This window comes from Balaenoptera ricei, chromosome 20 (assembly GCF_028023285.1).
Source record: "Balaenoptera ricei isolate mBalRic1 chromosome 20, mBalRic1.hap2, whole genome shotgun sequence".
NCBI lineage: Eukaryota > Metazoa > Chordata > Mammalia > Artiodactyla > Balaenopteridae > Balaenoptera > Balaenoptera ricei.
Window position 1 is genome coordinate 8,754,561 of NC_082658.1, and position 18,402 is coordinate 8,772,962.

The 18,402-nt window shown below is 45.0% G+C and overlaps 1 pseudogene; it reads left to right on the forward strand.

Moving 5' to 3' along the window:
• Positions 1–4,644: 4,644 nt before the first annotated feature.
• LOC132355858 (CDKN2AIP N-terminal-like protein) overlaps positions 4,645–18,402 on the forward strand; it is a 31,805-nt pseudogene continuing 18,047 nt past the window's right edge.

Sequence of the window (18,402 nt, forward strand, 5' to 3'; positions counted from 1 at the left end):
TCCCCAGCTGTCTCCTGCCCAGTCCATTCCAGCCCCTTCCTGGGGTCGGCCCAGCTGGTCGAGGCACGGTGACGGCATGCTTGTTTTCCTCCAGGAATACGTGTGTGTGTGTGTGTGTGTGTGTGTGTGTGTGTGTGTGTGTGTGTTATAGGAGGCTATGTACTGTGGATGGGCCTTAGCATTTATGATGTTTGCTCCTCTGGATTATGTAAGAGTGTTAAAGCTGGCAGGAGTCCACTCTTTCAAAAAGATGGTACACTTTAGTAGCAATGGATAATTAAACTGTGGTCTCTAAGAAGTAATTTTTTATGTTAAAAATGGCTGTGGGACACAAAAGCCCTATAGCAGAAAAGTTAATAAAAATTGAGCTAAAGAACAGTTCTATCAAGTCAAGATTTTGAGCTTCTCTTTCTGTCCACTAGAGGGTGGAATCCTACACCAGACTGTTCTCTTTTGTAACTTGGCGCAAAGTTTTTTGGATTTTGTGTTTTGGGTTTTTTTTGTTTTTGTTTTTGTAATTTAGCCAAGACCTTATTCACTGGAAAGTTATACGGAAGGTTGACCTGCAGGGTTGGGCTCTTTCTTAGGAAACTGCCAGGGAGTCCCAGCTACACACAGTTCCTGGGAAGTATTTATCATGTCATGGGTCAGCTGAACCAAGCTTGCTCATAGGACACTTGGCACTTGGGCGTCAGAGCACGTTGTATTGCAGCTTTCTGTCCAGAGTCACTCCCTGTGACGACAGGTGGTTCTACTCAGCATGAAAGATTTTCTTTGTTGAGGAATCCAGTGCAACACATACCAGTATTTGAAGTTCCAGGCAGGTTGTTAAGGGTTTAGAAGCATCTCTGGCCAGAACATTGTTCATGCTTGAACTTGAAAGGGACAAATCAAGACTGAAAAAAGTTTGTGCAAAGTCAATGTGGTTGTCTGTTGGAAAAGTGCTATTGATCTGGAAAAAAAAAAGAGTTACCACTCTGGAAGTGTAATTTTAAGTAGAGTGCTACATGTTTTCTGGTTTATGAACCTGCTTGACAGCTTCCGGATGGACTGAACAAATGCTGAACACTCACTGCTGGTCGAGTGAGGCCAGGACAGAAAGCGAAACAGAGGTAACTCCTTACCCTCACGGAGCTGATAATCCAGTGCAGGGGAGACAGCAACATAACTAGAGTAGTGGACAGTGTGATTGCTATGGGTGGGGGTGGGTAGAAAAGTGGCTAGGAAGGAGTCGAGGGTGAGGTTTGCAATTTTAGTTACGGTAGTCAGGAAGGGCCTGGATATTTGACCTTTAGCAAAATCCTAAAAGAAGTGGGTAAGTCATGTGACACCCTGGAAGAGCATCCCAGGCAGAGGGAACAGCCAATGCAAAGGCAGCCAAAGCAGCCAATACAATAAACGGTGAGCAAGAAGGGTTTACGAGGAGGGATGCAGGGGCCTGGGGACCAGGTCTTGCGGAATCTTGCAGGAAATTGTGAGACTTTGGCTTTTACTCTGAGTTAGCGTCAGTAGCTCACATTTTCTCTTCTCATCTTTTAGGGACCTTTTCTCACACTCACCCCCAATAAAGTAGTTAATATTAGAAGTATTGATATTTCCTGTTCTCATGTTAACAAATTTGCCCATTGAGCTGATCCCAGATCTGTGCAGAGAGAGTGTTATCTTTGCCCTGGCGCCTGAAGGAGCCTCTCACTCTTGGCTCTGTTGAACCATAACTTTGGTGTCCTGAGATGAGTGACATGGAAAAAATGTTTAGACGTGACAAGTAAAGTTCCTGGGACAAATGACCTTCTTCACATATGAAGGCCCTGTGCCCTTCACCTTGTAGACGAAGGCAGAGGCTGCCCGGATGTCTGCCTGTCTCAGCAGCAAGGATCCTGGTCCCTGGCCGCCCGTGCACGCCTCCACCAGAGCTGGCCGTGCTTTGTGATTATTTTCCTGCCTGTTTCCACCTGATAGGAACAGTATATTTGTCTTTTCAACAAAGAGTAGATGTGTGTCATTTAAATCATTCAATTACCATCAAGAAAACTACAAGAAGTACATCTCTCTATAATCTTTACGAGGTACAAGCCTTTTTTGGTTGTAAGTGGATACACATAAGGAATGCATTTTAAAAAATTCGTCATTCTGATTTTTTTTTTCCAATCAGTTTTGCAGCTCCAGCAGAAAAGGAGGTCTTTATTGCAAATTTAATTAGAGTGGAGCTGAGTAAGTCATTGGAAGCTCACGTGTCTCTTCGGCCTGTCAGCTCTGCAGTTATGTGATGGTTGCACAATGCTGCCACCAGCAGCAGGACATTGAGATTACTGTATGGAGGTAAAATAGGACTCCTGGACTTCCCTGGTGGCACAGTGGTTAAGAATCCGCCTGCCAATGCAGGGGACACGGGTTCTAGCCCTGGTCCGAGAAGGTCTCACATACTGCGGAGTAACTAAGCCCGTGCGCCACAACTACTGAGCCTGAGCTCTAGAGCCCGCGAGCCACAACTACTGAGCCCGTGTGACACAACTACTGAAGCCCGTGCGCCTAGAGCCCGTGCTCCACAACAGAGAGAAGCCACTGCAATGAGAAGCCCGCGCACCGCAATGAAGAGTAGCCCCCGCTCGCCACAACTGGAGAAAGCCCGTGTGCAGCAATGAAGACCCAATGCAGCCAAAAATAAATAAATTAATTAATTAAAAAATAAAATAAATAAAATAAAATAGGACTTCTGTTTTCTTTCAACAACAAATTCCTAGTTAACAAAACCAAGACGTGGGTTTTTAATAACTGACTTCCACCAGCAGCTATGTAAGCCGTATTCCACCTGTGTGGGCCGTCCCCGCTGAGTCAAATTTCCAACATTTGTGCCCACTTGCAAACTTTTCTTGGTTGTCATCTTCCGTCACGATGAGTTACCGTAATGAGCTATGGGCAAAGCTCCTGTAAATCCCCTTCACTAATGTGCCATCTTTGTTCCAAATTACTTGAAAGTTAATTACCCCTTTGAAAGTTAATGGGGGAGATAAAAAGAAGATATTAAGAAGTCAAAATGAAATAAAGGCCTCACTTCCTCTGGTCATGTTAGATCTGTGTAAACATTGCTTGGTGTTTGTTTTCAGTTTTTTTCTTAAGGTGATCAATAGTGCACTAGTTTTAAAAGTTCATAGGATGAGGGAATTCCTTGGTGGTCCAGTGGTTAGGACTTGGTGCTTTCACTGCCGTGGCCCGGGTTCAATTCCTGGTTGGGGAACTAAGATCCCTAAAGCCGTGCAGCATGGCCAAAAAAAAAAAAAAAGTGTTCATAGGATGAAAAGGCTGACACTAAACAGCAGTTCCCCACTTCCCACAGCCCTCCACGCTCAGCTTAGCTCCTTCCTAGTTCACTCATCTCCCTGTTTCTGAATAACCTGTATGTGCTGCTCTTTTTGACTCACCATCTTCATCCTGGCCTGTTGCCTTCCTTCCTGGTGGATTCAGGCTGAGCTTTCACCACCTCCCCTCTGCTTCCCTTTGTCCATCTTCCCAATGCAAGCATCCTATATCATTTCTGTTTTCACCATTCAGAGGTTACACTATCGTGCATGTGCAAAATCACTGTTTGCCTTTTTATCTTCCCCCATAGTTGTCTTGCCGTTTCTCTGGCTGAGCTTTCTTTGGACCTCTTGCTGATTCTTCCTGCATTTACAGTAGCCTCTTAGCATAACTTGACGTGAGCGAGGTCAACCACATTAAGTAATCTATCCATCCTAATTTTTTTTTAGATGAGTGAAAGAAGACTTAAAACAATTTAGTTATGAGTATGTGTGAAAGTTTTATCACTATCTCGTAGGCAAGGGGAGAGGCCCCTGTAGGCCAAATCAAAAGTTCATTTTTTTGGATGCAACTAGAGATGATCATACTAAGTGAAGTAAGTCAGAAAGAGAAAGACAAATACCGTATGATATCACTTATATGTGGAATCTAAAATATGATACAAATGAACCTATCTATGAAGCAGAAACAGAATCACGGACATAAAGAAGAAGAGACTGGTTCCCGGAGGGGGAGGGGGGAGGGGGAGGGATGGAGTAGGAGGTTGGGGTTAGCAGATGTAAGCTATTATATATAGAATGGATAAACAACAAGGTCCTACTGTATAGCACAGAGAACTATATTCAATATCCTATGATAAACCATGATGGAAAAGAATATTAAAAAACAGAATGTATATATAACTGAATCACTTTGCTGTACAGCAGTAATTAACACAACATTGTAAATCAACTATACTTCAATTTAAAAAAAAAAAGAAGTTCATTTTTAGGTAGGTATATTTTATAAGAAAATATCATTGTCAGGTTAAATACAGTAAGAATCAATGGCTAATGGTCCTGACAGTCAGTTGGGTGGGTAGGTAATTGGTTTCCCAGATAACACCTTATGAATTTTATCAGGGATGCCAATCTCTTCCCCGAAGGAAGATATGAATTATATCAGGCTAATAAGAAAGAGGGACTATAGTCCCTCTTTTTGGCCTGGGCATCATACCTGTTTTGGTTAAATACCTGACTTGGTCAAGAAGGGCCATCTAGTTGTGTTTTTGTTCTAGGAACAAAAATGAAAGTGTCCTAGTTCAGTGCTACAGAAAAAATGTGCACAAATCCCCTGCAGGTTTATCGGATGCAGAGTCTGGAGCTGCAGGTAGGTCTGGGGCGGGACTGGGACTCTGCCTTTCTCACTAGCTTCCAGGTGCTGCCAGTCTGGGGACCACACTTTGAGGAGTGAGGGAGGGTGTTGTTAGTCGCTTTGCACATTTCTCACGGATGGATGGTGGATTTAACTGTAGTGTATGACACAAGCACAGTTGTGATTACTGGCAGTATTTATACACATTGATGTTATTCCTTTGAGCCAGCGTTCTGTATTGGGGAAGAATTTCCCAGCACAGTTTGTAGTGGTAGCAATTTCTTATAGTCTATGCCCCTGGGCCTCTTAGAGTATGTAAACTGGGTTCTATGAGGCCTCTTACTTATGCGGGTGCAGCAAGAGGCAATGATAAACACCCAAAGTCTTCCTTGCTGTTTGCTTAAAAAATCTGGAGTCACGTGTTGGGGAAATATCATTCAAAACAAAATCTCCCGCCTTTCTGAGAAGCTGGGACTTTTCATCCTCAGGGCAGTGGCTGTGGAGGAGGAAGAAATTTTCCTCTGCCATTCTAGGTTCTTCTGGCTGGTCCAAGAATGAAAGTGACAGGAGACAGATTAACAGGAGAGAAATCACACAAAAGTTTAATAACATGCATACATGGGAAAGACCCAGGAAGACTGAGTAACTCGCCAAAATCGCCAAAACCCTCACCTTAAATACCATCTTCAGCTAGAGACAAAAGAGGATGCTGGGGGTAAGGGTTTGGGACTTCAAAGGGGAGGAAGGCAATTCACCTGGAGACGGGAAAGCAAATGTTTGGTGAACAAACGTTTGCTGGGCCGCAGAGACAATGTGACACAGCGTCGACTCTGACCTTCAGGCCCTGCCGAATTTCTCCATATTCTTTGCAGATACCTCTGGTGATACCTCAGGCCCTTTATCTAAATTCTTTCGGGCAGTTAAGGGGAAGGAAATAAAAACTTTGAGTCTTCTGTTTCTTAAAAGTAATCAGCCTAAATTAATCCTCATGCCAAAGAGACAACTTTTGCGGGGGGGGGGGGGGAGGTGGGGGGGCAAATTGTGTTCCTCTACAAGGTCAGAGGCTGAATTGATTACAGAGAAAGGGCTGAGAAGGAGGGTCCAGGGGTTCAGAGAACACAGAGGGAGCCGGGGGCCTGGAGTGCGTGGTGAGAGCTGGGGTGTGTGGGAGTGGGTGTAGGGAGCAGCTACGGTGCTGAGACCGATGTCAGGCAAGAGAAGCTAAAAAGTGTTCTTTAGGGTAACTTTGTGGCACCCACTCAGTGCAGGTTTGTCAGAGTTAGCAAATAAAAATACAGGACACACAGTGAAATTTCAGACAAACAATGATTTTATTTTTTTTAGTATAAGTATGTCCTAAATATTATACAGGCCATGCCTATACTATAGAAATGTGTTATCTGAAATTCAAACTATGGCTGGCGGTTCTTCATTTTTTCTGTCAGCCATCATTCAGTGAAACCCAAATGATTTGTCAACGCCCCCTTTAAGGATGCTTTTGGCTTCGTCACTAGGCTGAATGGGCTCTGACTGGGCCGGAGACTGTCTTCGATCCTGTTCACTCCCTCAGGACATTTATGACTCCATCTTGAACAAAAGGGGGGACTGAGCTCCTGAAAAACAGTGATGGTTCAGAAACACCCCCTCCACCCATTTTGTGTTTCTGGTGACAGACTTAATGCCACGGAGTTAGAGCAGATTTATCCATGTCCCCCTCCCCACTTCCGTTTGCCTGTGTCAAGGTCTGTCACGGACCCTCCAGTTTCCCCTTCTGGCCCCATAAGCGATGAACTGAACAGCTTGTCCCATTGATCAGTGGGAACAAAGTGCTCGTTAGTGAGACTTTGGTTAAGTCTCCCTTCCTCTCCCAGGCCCCTGAACTTTGGGGTGAGCCCAGCTAAAACCTTCTCTGACCTCCTTTCCCACCCAGCCACCCTTCCCTCCACTTGCGCCCAACCTGCTTTTTTTTTTTTAAAGCCTATTTTTAAAAAATTAATTAATTAATTAATTTATTTATTTATTTATGGCTGTGTTGGGTCTTCGTTTCTGTGCGAGGGCTTTCTCTAGTTGTGGCAAGCGGGGGCCACTCTTCATCGCGGTGCGCGGGCCTCTCACTGTCGCGGCCTCTCTTGTTGCGGAGCACAGGCTCCAGACGTGCAGGCTCAGTAGTTGTGGCTCACGGGCACAGTTGCTCCGCGGCATGTGGGATCTTCCCAGACCAGGGCACGAACCAGTGTCCCCTGCATTGGCAGGCAGATTCTCAACCACTGTGCCACCAGGGAAGCCCCGTGTGCTTTACTCTTTGAGGGGGTCGTTCCTCAGCCAGCTGGTCTGTCCCAGGGCTGTGGTGACTGTCTTGCTCACCCCTCTGTCCCCAGTGCCTGGCACAGTGCCTGAGGGTGCAGTCCATGTTTGTGAGTGACAAGCGGGCACTAACCCGGGACCCTGGGCAGGAGCTGGCCCTCACTGAGCCCATGTCCCCCTTGTAACATGAGAGGCTCAAGGAGGTGACATCTGCAAAGCGCATAGGACCTACTGGGCCTGCAATAAATTATACTTACCATCCTCTTTTCATTATATAGTATCTACTTTTCTCTTTTCATCATATTATATAATATGTTCTTTTTAGAGAACATTCAAATTAACCTCAAAAGGACTAAATGAGGGTAAGTTTATGACAAAGATTCTTTGCTTGACCGAACTTTACTCAGACTCCTGGACCTTCCCTTAGGCCCATCTGTGCACCTCCCTGTAAAATCTAGTTTTAGCAAGAGCCCCGCTGGGTCAGTTTAAACCCTAACCCCCCACTCCTGATAACTGATCAGGTTCCTCACCCTCTACCATCCCCCAGGTGATGTCTGAAGCCCCCTAGTTTGCCTTCAGCAAGAATCCTGTTAGGTCACTTCAGCCAGAACCCCCTTTACTCCTGATGTTTCCTCTTAGTAATTTTCCATAAGTCTCCACTTGCCCACACTGTATCCCGAGTTGAGTCCAGTCTCTCTTCCCCACTGTAAAATCTCATTGCAGTGGTCCCATTCCCACTGTGATAGTCTGGAATCAGTTCTCCTTACCATCTCTAACAAGGGTTTCGAGTATTTTTTTTTCTAACATTTAACAGTAAAGACGTGAACTCCAGTGTCAGGGAGGAAAAATGTTTCTTCTACCTTCTTAGGTCTGTTAATTGGGGGCCTGCAAAAGACAGTTTAGCAAAAGAAAAGACAGATTTTTAAAATTCACACAGGTCTGCAGGAGTTTATGAAAAATGTGATTCAAGGAGGTGGTTAAAATTGGGGGCTTATAAACCATCTTAATAAGGGAAGTGGCACGGGAGGGGAAGAAGGACAATTATGGGAAAGCAAAGGACTTTTAGGAAAGATAAATGGCGCTTTAGGAGAATAGATGGGAGTTATGGTAGTTTTATGTCTGTTTGGGGAATTTTCATCTGGGTGTGGGTGTCTCTCCAGAGAGAGGAGTCTTCCCAAGTTGTGATCCCAGCCTGGGGAGAGGATTTGTGACTGTTGAATTATTTTGGGAAGTTCTGCTTTTAGGCCTATAAGGGGGAGTTCAGAAAATAAAACAATAACAGAACTCTTATTCTGGATCCGTTCACCTGCCTTTGTCTTTTCTAATTTTGGTACAAATCAAGGAAATCACCCTCTACTTCCCTCTTCCCAAGTAAGAGGAAATTGAAATGACTCAGATCTGCTCTAGAGGCAGGAGGTGTCAGCCTCGGGGCCCCAGTCCTGAGTGTCCCCTTGCTCTGACCTCACCTCTGACATCTGACATGCCCGTGAGTCCTTGTGTGACAACAGAGTTCCACTCTGCGCAAGGCCAGGGACTTGTGCGTCACCTAAAAGTTCATTTGTTCCCCTAGGCATGCAATTTACCATCAGGGAATTGCTTACGAAATGGGGGGAAACAGCTGCTCCGTGTGCGGTTTTAATGACTTCAGATTCTGGGGCAGGGATGAAGAATCTTATTTATTCAGCCAACCACGCTGTAGACACACAGGGGAAGGAACCAAGACCTATGAACCTAAAATAGCTTCCACCTAAGGATCACCTAGCCCACGTCGTCGGACAACAGGCTCAGTGTGGCACCTGCATCTCATTTACTCCTGGGAACAGGTTTCTGAAGCCGGACGATTCTTTTCTCTACTTCGTAGAGAGAGAGGGCCAGGGACGCAGGGACGGCCCGGCAGGCAGCTGGTGAACTTGGAGCTTGAAGGTGGGCCGTACCCAACTCCCACCGCCATGCAGAGTAAAGAGAGAGTCTCATTCATTTGGTTTTAAGCCAACAAAATATAAAAGTATTAACAGTATTTTAAGTACAAAATATCTATTCTATATCAATATTTCCATTTTCTGTTAGGCCCAGTTAACGAAGCCGAAGCCGTAGAAGGAGAGAGAGAGGGAGGTTGACTGAGTCCAAGAGACAGGAAAAGAGGAGTGGACACTGTGAGGACCAGACCAGTACACCCTCCCCTCTGCACACATGGGAACAGGGACAGGGAAGGGAGAATGAATCATGACCCTGGGCTTGCTCAGACCTGGGGTGGGGGGTGACCCCAGTGACTTAAAGGGGTTGGTCTTTTTTTTTTTTGGCTGCTCTGCTTGGCTTGCGGGATCCAGGGATAGAACCCGCACCCTCACCAGTGAAAGCATGGAGCCCTAATACTGGACCGCCAAGGAATTCCCAAGGCGCTGGTCTCAGCTCTTGCTGACATCCAGGCTTATTCCACAGTGCTTCTAAAGGTTTTACACATGCAAACGTTCAGGTTGTTGTTTAAGCTTTACCTTGGAGCCCACTAGCTCTGCCAGCGACACCCGAAAGTCCCTTTGACAAGGGGCCTTTGCTGCTGGGTTCCATTCCACAACCTCTGCACAGGACAATTTGGGGTTGACATTTCTGTCATTGTCTTCTACCCCTTCCACCCCACATACTCCCGCAGGTAAAGGAAACAGGGGCCCAGAGGGAGGGGACCCGGTTTTATAAGATGATTTGTATAAACGTGACATTTCATGTTCTGAATGATGTTTCATCTCAGTTCTGCTAAAACCATGGTCATCTCAAGAAAAAAGTCCTGATGACACAGGAGTAAAGGATGTTTAATCAGATTTTCTAACTGCCTCCCTCTGAAAGGAACAAACCGAAACTAACTGTTAAAGGTCTACTTTTTTTCTTTTTTTTTTCCCTGGGCCGCGCCATGCGGCATGCTGGATTTTACTTCCCTGACCAGGGATCGAACCTGTGCCCCTTGCAGTGGAAGGACGGAGTCTTAACCACTGGACGCCAGGGAAGTCCCTTAAGGTCTACTTTCTATCTCCCTTCTGTACCGTTTGTTTTTTGTGCCTGGCATTGGAAGCATGTACTGTTCCATATAGTCTAAAAAGAACAAAATCATCCACAAGTGCTTAGTACTTACTCATTTTCAGTCATCAGAGCCCCCAGTTTCACTCCAGTCGAACAGATTGTTATCTACTACATTAACTAAATGCAGAAAATGCCAATATCCTATATGCACATTTTTGGAAAGCGGCGTCATAATTTGTCAGCCTGCAAACATTTTCCTTGGAATACTCTGGGCTCCCCTGTGCTTCTCGATTCCGTGCTTTCTGTGCAAACAACATAATAGTTGGAACCAACTGCAGGACAACTGCTTCACTTTAACTTTTGCTGTGTTACCCAGAATAGAGGTGCGGACTTATTCACTGAGGAACATTCTTTCCTGTCTAGAACATGAGGCTCTGAACAGTGGCTCTTTGGCTGGAGTAATTAGACAGTTGACTGAGCTCCAGGAGGTTGCTGGGTTGCAGGGAGAGGAAGTGGCCGGTATCGTTGGACTGTAAGAAAACAATTGTTTCAGCGGGGACGGTCCTCAGTGTCCTCCAGAGAGCCTGGGTCTTGCAGGGATCAGTTAAGGAAGTGACTCTGGGAAAAGGGTGATAATGACGTGTGAGGACTCAGCTAGAAGGCTGTGTGGGGGAGGATTTTCATCCCTGGTCCACCTGCCTCTATGAATAAAAGAAGCCTGATGCATCTTTGATATTTAATTCTTAAAATTATCCCCAAACTGGAAGCAACCATACACAAAAGGGGGAAACTGATTAAACTAATGATGGTCCAGCTGTACAGTGGAAAGGTGCTTATGATAATTTAATGAGTGAGGAAGAAAACAGGTTTCAGCATATTGCATGATTCCACTTATATCCACAAAGCCCCAGATCAGGCAAAAGTAATTCTATGGTGATAGAGATCAGCAAACTGGTTATTTGGGGGAGAGGTATATGTGCTGAGCAGAGGAAAGGGAGCTTTGGGGACAGGAAATGCTCCTTATCTTGATTCACAGAGCTGTTAATTGAGTGTCTGCATGTGTGAAAACAGATCTAAAATTTGTGCTTTTCAGTATGTGTAAGCTATACCTCAATAAAAAAGAAAACATTGTGTGCATACCATGTGGTTTCATTTATAAAGTTCATGAGCAGGAAAGCTAGGCTATGTGTAGAAGTCAAGAGGGGATTGCCTTTGGGGAGGGGGTGACTGGGAACAGAATGCGGGGGCTTCCGGGGGGCAATCGTGTTAGAGTTCTTGACTGGGGCTGTAGCCACACAGGTGTTTTCTCTTTGTGATCGTCCAGCTGTATGCTGGGGATGTGTGATTCTCTGTTTCGTTGCTGTACTTCAATAAAAGATTACCCGAAAATATTATGTACAGTATGGTCCTATTTTGGGGGGTTCAAAATACACATGCAAAGAAAAAAACCTGGGTGGAGGGGCACTGTATTCATTTCCTGTAGCTGCTGTGACAAGTTACCACAAAGTTAGTGGCCTAAAGCAACACAAATGTATTGTCTTACAGTCCTGGAGGTCAGAAGTGTGACTGAGGTCTCACTGAGCTGAAATCAAGCCGAAGGCAGGACCCTTGTGCTTACATTGGGCCACTTGGGTAACCCAGGCTAATCTCCCTTTTTTCTCTGATTAGCACCCTTAATTCCATCTGCAGCTTTCATTCCGCTTTGCCATGTGATCTAACATATTCACAGGTTCTGGTTTTAGATGTGGATATCTTTGGGGGCCATCCTTCTGCCAACCACAAGCGTACAATACAAAGTTAAGAATGCTAATTTCCTTATCTGTACCTTCAGAAGTTTTCCTGAGAATACACATACTGCTTCTGAGATGAGAAGAATTAAATCTCAGTTGTCTATATGGATGGTGTCTTTCCAAGGTGTGGTCAGCCTCCTGGCCAGGACAGTCCTGGGCAAGTAATAGTGTGCCCGAGATGTCAATGTTCTAAAGGATGAAACAAAAAGCACTATATATATGTATATATATATATAAAATATGTATATTTATATACTTATATATATAAATAAATATATATATATAATTATATACACATATAAATATATATATATAACCTTGCTGTACACCTAAAACGTAAATCAACTATACTTCCATTTAAAAAAAAGAAGAAAGGCTTCCCTGGTGGAGCAATGGTTGAGAATCTACCTGCGAATGCAGGGGACACGGGTTCGAGCCCTGGTCTGGGAAGATCCCACATGCCGCGGAGCAACTGGGCCCGTGAGCCACAACTACTGAGCCTGCGCGTCTGGAGCCTGTGCTCCGCAACGAGAGGCCGCGATAGTGGGAGGCCCGCGCACCGCGATGAAGAGTGGCCCCCGCTCGCCACAACCAGAGAAAGCCCTTGCACAGAAATGAAGACCCAACACAGCTAAAAATAATAAATAAATAAATAAATAAATTTTAAAAAAGAAGAAATAATAAATAAGAAGAAAGAAAAAAGCACCTAAGCCTTGAGCAGATCACTGCCCTTGGAGACTCTCTGTTCCTTCCAGGCACACAGAGTCATCTTCTTAACCAGAAAAACAGTTTTTCTGCTTAAAATTTTGATCAAACTTTAAAGTTGAAAATTGGAAGTAAAAGGATCTTTACTATGGAATTTTGAAAATATGTGAAACAAGCAAATTACATTTTGGGGATGGAGTATTGGAAACTTGCCAGTGGTACCTTAACATTCCTGTCCGCAGGGGGTTGCCTGGTCACCTTCCCAGGGTCTGTGAGGGGTGGCACGTCTTCTGCCCACAGAACCACTGAGAGTGTGAAGTTGGCATGGGTTTCTTCCAAGTCACCCCTTTGCCTTCCTTGCCAGCCCTCCTCTCTTGGGTATTTTCTGGGTCACAGGCTGAATGCACCCCAAAACGCATCTGCAGCCACAGACTCGATAAAGAACAAGTTAAGAAATGCCAACCGAGATAAGTTTGTCTCCCTGATCACCTGCCCCTGAAATACTGCCAGTCTGAGGTTATCACCGCCTTTGGGACAAACAACAATTCACAAGTGAAGAAGACCCTTAAGGCTTCATGCTTCCCAAGGAGTTACACCTGAGACACAAGTTCTTACTGCGTCTTAATGTGTCTTCTGCCATAGTTGCTCCCAACTCTGATATAATAAACACAGCCTCTTACCCTACTCACAGGCCTAACATACTCCCAGGCACACGCCTTCTGGTCTCAGAAGAGAGATCCCAGCTGCTAAATGTGGGTGCAAATAAGATCAGTAAAGGTCGCCCTGGGTGGAAAAGAGATGCAAAAGCCCAGCCTGCCGCCTCTGCCTAAGTGACATCTTTTTCACGACACTATTTGTGTGGCCACCTGGGTATCTGTGATAAAAGTCATTATCCTAGAGATCCTAGGAGCCACTCCCGCACCCCCATCCCTCATGATTCAAGAGTCAGGCACAAACTTCAAACAAAACATGGGGTCCCCGGAGCATCTTCTGGAGGCTCAAGGGCATCAACTGCAGAATCACAGGTCCTCTCAGTTCGCAGGCACAGAGCTGTACTCTTGTTTTATCTTTAGCTACTTATTTTATTTTATTGATTTATTTTTTAATTTTTATTTTATATTGGGGTATAGTTGATTTGTTAATGCTGTACACTTTGTGCTGTACACTATAGTTGATTTGTTAATGCTGTACACTTTGTGTACAGCAAAGTGATTCAGTTATACACATACATGTATCTATTCTTTTTCAAAATCTTTCCTCATTTAGGTTATTACATAATATTGAGCAGAGTTTTAGCCACTTATTTTAATCATTCACTCCAGAAGACTGCCCCCTGCCAGCTCCTTTCTGGGTCTGACCCTCCACCAGTTTCAAATGAACTGGTAAACTCAAATGTGGGGTCTTTACACCGGGAACAGTCAGGCTGAGAGCATCTGCAGATGCTGTTTGTCCTTTGCATTTGCCGGTGGCAACTAAGTTTGGGCTCAAGGTGTTTTCACCAATGACTGCACTTGTTTCAGGCCCTTTTGGGATCAGACAGACCCTTGCTCTTGGCTGGGGGTGGGAGAAGGGGTTCTTGGGGCCTTCACTCTGGGTGGCTAAAGCCCTTCTCTGATGCCACCCACCTCCAAGTAAAGGGACATTTTGCTCTGACTACCCCGTGAGTTACTGCAACCAAAGCAGCGTGTTCTCTTGCTTTTACAACCCAGAAAACAAATCACTGTCTCCTAAATGAAAAGGAACAAAATCAGCAACGGGAGAGGTCGTGGGAGATGTTTTCCAAGGATCTAAGAGTACTTGTCAGAATCAAGCAACACTTATATTTAAAATCCTCTTTAACAAGGCCTGTTTTGAAGTCAGTTCATTGTGTGGTAAAGAAAATGAAAAGAAAGGAGTGAAAAGTTTTGACTCACGTATTTTGAAATGTTACAAAAATTCGCATGGCTGTTTCGGGCTCTGGCTGCTGGATGGGATGTGTGAGGGGTCTCTATCCAAGGCGTTGTCTTATGAGAGCTTTAATAATGGTGTGAACAAAACCAGATCCAGAACCCAGAGGAAGAAGGAATGAATTCTGACCTTTACATCTGATGGATGGGATGGGATTTCAGAGGGCAGAGATGGGGAAAAGAGACATTCCAGGTGGAAGAAGCTCAAAGTCCTAGAGAGGCGTGTGGTCCTGGGACAGCAAGTCCTCAGATGGCACCATGGACCAGGTTTTCAGCCCTTGGCTCCTGGGACACAGCAAAACTAAAATCTCATATTTTTATCATTGTTTCTATACTTCAACTTTACGAGTTTGAAAACTAGCATAGGCATACATTTGCTTAAAAGTCAGGAGTTTTGACTTGGGATTTGAAAGGACGTTTTTATCAGTAATGGCATGTTCGAACAATCTTAGAATTTCACAGACTTTTCCGCAGAGGAGGTGCCCGGCAGGATACTCAGTAGCCTACTGTAGAATTTCTCACCCCACCTCATCTCGAATGCTGTGGGTGTGATGGGAGCTGGTCTGCGGGTAGGAGGAATTTTTGGAACGTGATTCCAGGCCAACACCCCATCTTTACAAAATTAAATCTTGAGCATCCTTTTCTTTTGCCACAGTTGGTTATCTCTGGGTCTGTGGAATGTCATCTAGCCGACAGTCTCCAGTCTTTATTTTCTGCAGTAAATGCTACTGAAATAATCTCTATGCAAAGGCACTTCTTGGGTGCATGTAGAAACCCAACCAACATCTTCGCAAAAGACTGGTAATTTTAAAAGCCCTAAGCTATTCTCATCAGCTGAATGAATGTTTTGACAGCCTAATGGTGGTCGATGTGCTCTATAGCTTTTACACAGAGCTGATGGATTAGAGAGTAACTTCAAGATCAAGCCCTAGATGAGAATTTTCCCCATGGAGTTGGCCTGTCACCAACAGATTGCCCAAGAAAACTCAGCCCCCTATTGGCACTGGCCACCTCATGCAGGAAGACACATTCGGAAGGGCTGAGGGATTAGAAAGTCCTACATCCCAGTGGATTGGAGGGAAAGGGTTTAGTTTGGGGGCATCAGATCTTTGAGACTCCCTTAAGGCTATCACCCAGTCCTTCCCCCTTCATTCTCATCACTCTAGGTGAGAATCTTTGTAGAGCGGGGAATGATTTGGCTTTTTACAATGGGCCCTGAAACAACCCAGCATGGGGAGAAGACTCTACAAACAAGACCAGCCCCACAGATGGTCAGCACCCCCTGCACAAGCCTAGTTCTGACATTCTCTTGAACTATGACCTTAGGCTTGGAGGCCAGCAGCAAGGTGACCATTTCACCTTGGTCAGCTCCAGGGTCAACTGGATGGCAGGAACCATTTGATTTTTCCAGTCTGGCCATACTGCCTAGGCCAACAGTTCTCCCTGGCTTAGTTTGATCACCCCAATGCCCCAGAAGCTGGGGGTATGTGGCCACTTAGAGCCATTGAGGATGGGTACAACAGACAGCTCTTTAGAAGGGTTTGGAAAAGCTGCTTCTCCCTATTCTTTCCTCAACCTAAAGCCCTCTTACCCAGGCTGGCTCTCAGGGGGTCCACACCTACAAAGCGGTGTTGTCTCCCTCCTTCTCCTTAAGGATTACAAATCAGTGATCTTAAAATTTATCACCCACTTCCCTGGCAGTCCAGTACTTAAGACTCCGAGCTTCCACTGCAGGGGGCAAGGGTTCGATCACTGGCTGGGGAACTAAGATCCCACATGCTGTGTGGCATGGCCAAAAAAAAAAAAATTTATCACCCATAGATTAAGAACAAGGACCTACTGTATAGCACAGGGAACTATATTCACTATCTTGAAATAACCTATAATGGAAAAGAATCTGAAAAAGAATATATATATATATGTATAACTGAATCACTTTGCTGTACACTGAAACGAACACAACACTGTACATTAACTATACTTCAATTAAAAAATTAAATTAAATTAAAATAAAAATTTATCACCCAACCAGGTCACTTCTGAGAGTGAAAGGGGACGTTATTGATAATTCCCTTGAGTCCCTAGGCATCAATTGAGACTATCTCAGGCCAACAGGGATGTCTGATGCCCTAATTATAAAGGATGGAGAAGGGAAGGAATGTGACTAATTAATGAGGCCTATTAATCTCCACCCATGTAGGACAGTCCTTTGAGCCCCACACATTTCCGAGTGACAAAAGACACTTTTCTGTTACGTAATAACATCCCGGGCACCACCAAGTCCAAAGGGTAACAAAGGACAGAGCATTTCCAGCTGCCCGTCCAGGAATGCCATTTAACAGAAGGAGAGCCCTGGGCCCAGCCAGAAAAGTTCATGCTTTCCTAAAGTCAAGGTTATAACCATGCAGCGTGGAAGGCTTCTTCCCGTAATTGTTCTAGTGTTTGTGCAGGCACACATGCACCTAGAAGCTGCCATCTATATTTAGCTGCCATTAGCATCGTCTCTGCACAGCATTCCTATCTTATTATGCAGGGAGCACAGGCTTTGACTGGCAATGTAATACCAGGGGGTTTAGAACAAGAAAGAAATAACTAGTATCTTCCAGTAACCATCCCATCATCTTCCACAAGATGAAGGAAGCCCTGGTTTTGCTGCCTTCCTAAGCAGGGTCCCAAGAGCCACCTCTGCATGCAGCGACGGGGGAAGAAAAATAGTCTAGATGATCACTAGGCCGCCTTTCCTTAGGGGTTATGAGTGAATTTCAGGCCTCTGTCCTACCCAGGAACAAATACCCGCTTCTTTCAGGAGTTGAAAGGATGACTCTCAAATCACTGCATCAGCTGGAGGAAAACCTCATAAAGGAGCTGGTATCCCTGTGGGAGAGCAGTCTGCGTTGTTGTCGAGGATGCCAGCTCTCTGGCAGGGCAAGAGGCAGCATTTCTTTTTATCTGCCCGTCAGAAAAACGAGTCACTATTCGATGAAATCGTTTACGATAAGTGAATGCAAAATATCATCTACAATCGCAGACAATGAATAGTGTCTTCATCTATAAGAAGAGGGCCGTGGTCTGGCTTGTCTCGAAGGGCTGTTACACTCCAGCAGTTCACACTCCTATCATGTGTGTAATCCCTGGATTACATCAGCCAGCCTGTGCTCACACCTACTGGCTCTCATCTCTCTGGGAGCAAAGGCTGTAATTATTAGAAAAATCAGAGCCTGTACAAATATGTTCTGATCCAGTTTTCCAGAGAAAAAGCAGCAGCTTAAAAAAGCAGGAACAGGATTTCCCTGGCAGTCCAGTGGTTAAGACTCCACACTTCCAATGCAGGGGCCATGGGTTTGATCCCTGGTCGGGGAACTAAGATCCCACATGCTGTGGGGCGCGGCCAAAAAAAAAAAAAAGCAGGAAAAATTTCAAAACTCTGCTCATGAGGACTTTTACACGCTGCTCTGACCCTCAGGCTGCATTTGCCCTTACTCATAATATTCTCCTTCACTGCACCGAAAACAATTTCAACTCATTTGTTATACTGCCCAAAATGTCATGAATCGGAGATTAGAGTTGACAAATGTAGGGAAGGAAAAAGTTTTCTTTGACTCTCTTAGGGTCCCTGGCTGGGTCTGAAAATTAAACTGACAAAGATGGATGAACAGGAGAAAAGCATACAAATGTATGTAATATCAATTTTATGTGTCATGGGAACCTTCCTACAGAAATGAAGACCCAAAGAAACAGTAAAACCTGAGTATTTCTTGCTAGGTTTGATGGGGTGGACAGTCGTGGAGGAATATGATAGGTCAAAGAGTATGAAGTGAGTGTAGCAAACTGGTGGAAACTTTGCATGGCCCATTTGGATTCTTCCTGGTGTCCCTTTGTCTTAGGAGGTAAGGATGCTCCTTTCCTCTGGGTCTAGGGTGGGCACCTCCTCCATAAGGGTTTTATGACCTGTTTCAGGGGAGAAGGAGGGGAAGGTCAGTGTGAACTTCCTGCTTCTG